The sequence below is a fragment of the Gekko japonicus genome, unplaced genomic scaffold, assembly GCF_001447785.1.
Source record: "Gekko japonicus isolate JY-2015 unplaced genomic scaffold, Gekko_japonicus_V1.1 scaffold2458, whole genome shotgun sequence".
Lineage (NCBI taxonomy): Eukaryota > Metazoa > Chordata > Lepidosauria > Squamata > Gekkonidae > Gekko > Gekko japonicus.
In genome coordinates this window covers 31180-34948 of record NW_015166495.1, presented here as the reverse complement: position 1 = coordinate 34948, position 3769 = coordinate 31180, and positions in this window count along the sequence as shown.

The following is a 3769-nucleotide window of genomic DNA, read 5'->3' as shown; positions in this document are numbered from 1 at the left end:
GTCGGCGAGGCGGTGGGCCAGCAACTGATGGTCGACCATATCAAAGGTGGTCGACAGATCTAACAGCAACAGTGCCGCCACACCACCTCGATCCAGATGCCTACGGAGGTCATCAGTCAGCGCGACCAGTACAGTCTCCACCCCATGACCCGGGCGAAACCCGGACTGGTGAGGATCGAGGACAGAAGCATCATCCAGAAAGGCCTGCAGCTGTGTCACCACCGCTCTCTCTATCAATTTGCCCAAATAGGGCAAATTGGACATCAGCCGATAGTTAGCCAATTCGGCCGGGTCTGAAGATGGCTTTTTAAAGAGAGGGTGGACCATCGCTTCCTTGAGTGCCCCAGGGAATCATCCCTCAAAGAGAGACTTGTTGTTAATCTCCCGTAGGGCACCTCGAAACCCCTCATGCCCCATTTTGATGAGCCCAGAGGAGCACGGATCAAGGTCGCATGTGGTTGGGCATACAGCCGCAAGCAATCTGTCAACTTCTTCCAGGCTGAGTGGGCAGAAACTTACTAAACCCGGCTCCAAAGACGTGCAAGGGGCCTCAAGTTCACTCACTGTATCAATTGTAGTGGGGAAGTCATGGCGGAGCGCCAAGACTTTCTCTGCAAAATAGCTCGCAAATGCCTCACAGCCGATATCCAATTCCCTCACATTTTGCCTGCCCTGTGGCAGAGTTGTCAATGACCGAATCGTACTAAATAATTGTGCCGTGCATGAGCTAGCAGATGCAATCCTGGCCGCAAAGAACTCCCTCTTTGCGGCCTTGAGTGCCACCTCATAGGCTTTCATAAACGTCCTATAAGATGCTCTTGACGCCTCATCGCGAGCACGACGCCATCGTCTCTCTAGTCATCTCAGTTCTCGCTTCAGCTGGCGCAACTCCTGGGTATACCAGGGCGCCCGCCTAGCGCGAGTCCGGAGAGGACGCCTGGGAGCAATCTCATCGATGGCCGCGGAGAGCCGGTCATGCCAGTCCTCCACTAGCTCATCTAACGAGCTGCCAGGGGGCTTCGGCTCCTGCAACGCCATCTGAAGCCGCATAGGGACTATTTGGCCTCGCGGGCGAGCAAAAATCCGCTCGCCGCCTAAGCGGGGTCGGGGTGGCACATTCAGATGGGCCTTCAGGGCCTGGTGATCTGACTATGGCCACCTACGGCTGATCAGGCAGCTGGTTCCCTTCCTCAAACACAATGACCTTGCAACAGTGATCCACACACCTCAAGATTAGGCTACTGCAACGCTCTCTACATGGGGCTGCCCTTGTCCCAGATCCGGAGGCTGCAGCTAGTGCAAAATGCCGCAGCCAGGCTGTTGTTGAGTCTCTCTATACGGAACCACATCCAGCCTGTGCTGAGGACGCTGCACTGGCTGCCTATAGCGTACCGGATTCAGTTTAAGGTGCTGGTGCTAACCATGGTCAGGGGCCTGCCTACTTGAGGGACCGCCTCTCCCCATATGTGCCCCAGAGAGCACTGTGGTCAGGGTTGCAACATCGCCTGACCCTCCCTGGTCTGAAAGAAGCCAGGCTGAATGTCACCAGAACCAGGGCCTTCTCAGTGGCAGCCCCAACCTGGTGTAATGAGCTCCCGGAGCCCTGCGGGACCTTTTACAGTTCCACAGGGCCTGTAAAATGGAGCTCTTCCACCGGGCTTTCGATTAGGGGCTGCCACTGATGAGTGTGCCCTGGAACATCGTCTGGTCTGAAATTTTAGAACACCCTCAGGCCTGAGATTCTGCTGGATGCTACCCCAATCGTTGGATGGGATTCGGATTACTGCCATTTCTGTTGGGTTAATTGCAACTGGTGTTGTTTTAACTGGTATGGTATTTATTAATTGTTTTAACTTGGTTGTTTATGCCATTTTAATGTTGTTAGCCACCTTGAGCCAGATACCTGGAAAGGCGGGATATAAATATAAACAATAAATGAATAAAATAAATAAATTTTTATTGAGCTGAAATGTCATTCAGAATTCTCATTCTCGGAGGGAAAGAAGATGAAGATAATGTCCTAATAATGACAATGTGGGGGGGGACACCCCTGGAGTTTATACCAGGGGTCAGGGACAGGAGTGAATTCCTTTGCCACCTTTTGGATTTTTAAGGTGTCTAGAGAATATTAACTGGTTAAATCTCAAGCAAATGGGGATGCCAGCATCCAGGACCCCTTGACCTGGGGACCCCTTAGAATTACAGTTTGTCGCCAGACTACAGAGATTAGTTCCCCTGGAGAAAATGGATGTTCTGGAGGGTGGGCTCTGTGGCATTTTAGCTCTCAGAGGTCCCTATCCTCCCCAGGCACCAGTTCCAAACCTTCAGGAGTTTCCCAAGTTGGAGGTGGCAAATCTACCCCCCCCCATTCCATGCAGGTGTCCAGGAGGGTCCCCATTAACTGGTTAAATCTGAAGTGATGCAACTTCGAGTTTCTTATTTGAGCTTCTGGCGCTCCTCTTCTTGGCTAATTGTCTCCATGGGATGTCGTCCTCTGGGCTCCCAAAGACAATTGCGATCTTCAAAATGGAATTATACCTTTTTAAACGGTCATGGATAGAATATAACTGCTTTGGTGAAACCATCCTGGATTTTGCTTGAAACCGTCGGCTGCAACAAAATAGAAGATGAAGTAAGACCTGAGGTATCTTTTATTTATTTTTTAATTCCAGAATATAAGACCCACTCACATATTGTTTGCGGAACGTTTTCCAGAGTTTTGGAGTTCATTCACAACCATATTAGGTGGATTTGCAAAAAATAAAAATAAAAAATCCATCTGCAAATGATTCCAAAAGTGATTGCGCCATTTGCCATCAAGACTTCATTTGTACAAATCTATCAAGTTCTATGTAAAATATAATTTATCCAAAGATTACTTTGAGGTGTTTAGACTTTGAAATCTTATTAGAGTCCTTAAATTGGGATTTGCATCTCGACGCTTGGAGTATTTGGGGGATTTTTTCCCCCTCTCCAACTGAGGCTTAGGGAGAAAGTTCGGCAAAAACTCGGACTGAGGATGCCTGGCCTTTCATTTGCATCTAAAAAGTTTTGTGGATGTGTGTGATGTCCAATAGAAAGGCAAGAGCAAGGGATTGCTTAAACTTGCTTGTGTGCTCCCTTCCCCTCCCCACAACAGACACCCTGTGAGGTAGGTGGGGCTGAGAGAACTCTGACAGAAAGTGCTCTTTTTCAAGAACAGCTCTTATCAGAGTTATGGCTTGCCCAAGGTCATCCAGCCAGGTGCAAGTGGAGGAGTGGGGAATCAAACCCGGTTCTCCCAGATTAGAGTCCGTGCACTTAACCACTACACCAAACTGGCCTTTCATTTGCATCTAAAAAGTGTTGAGGATGTGTGTGATGTCCAATAGAAAGGCAAGAGCAAGGGATTGCTTAAACTTGCTTATGTGCTTTCTCTCACTACTGGATGGAATTGAATTGGCACTGGATGGAATAGGATGCTGGATAAGATGGACCATTGCTTTGAGGCATCCTAATCTAAGAGTTCTGCAGAACCAGACCAAATTCCCACCTATTTCTGTATTCTAGCTTCCCTTTTCAGAAAGGAGAAAGCCAGGATAACACTCGGCAGTTGTTGGATCCACTTTAGAGATAAATTTAAGAAATTACAGGAGACTATTTCTGCTCCGGGACTGGTGTCCAGAGATTCAGAATATGGAAGTTCCAGTTGCCTGTCATAGCTAATACCCATGGATAGATCCTTTCTGCATGTTCCTCCACAACCCTGTTAAAAATTATCCTCTTTCCC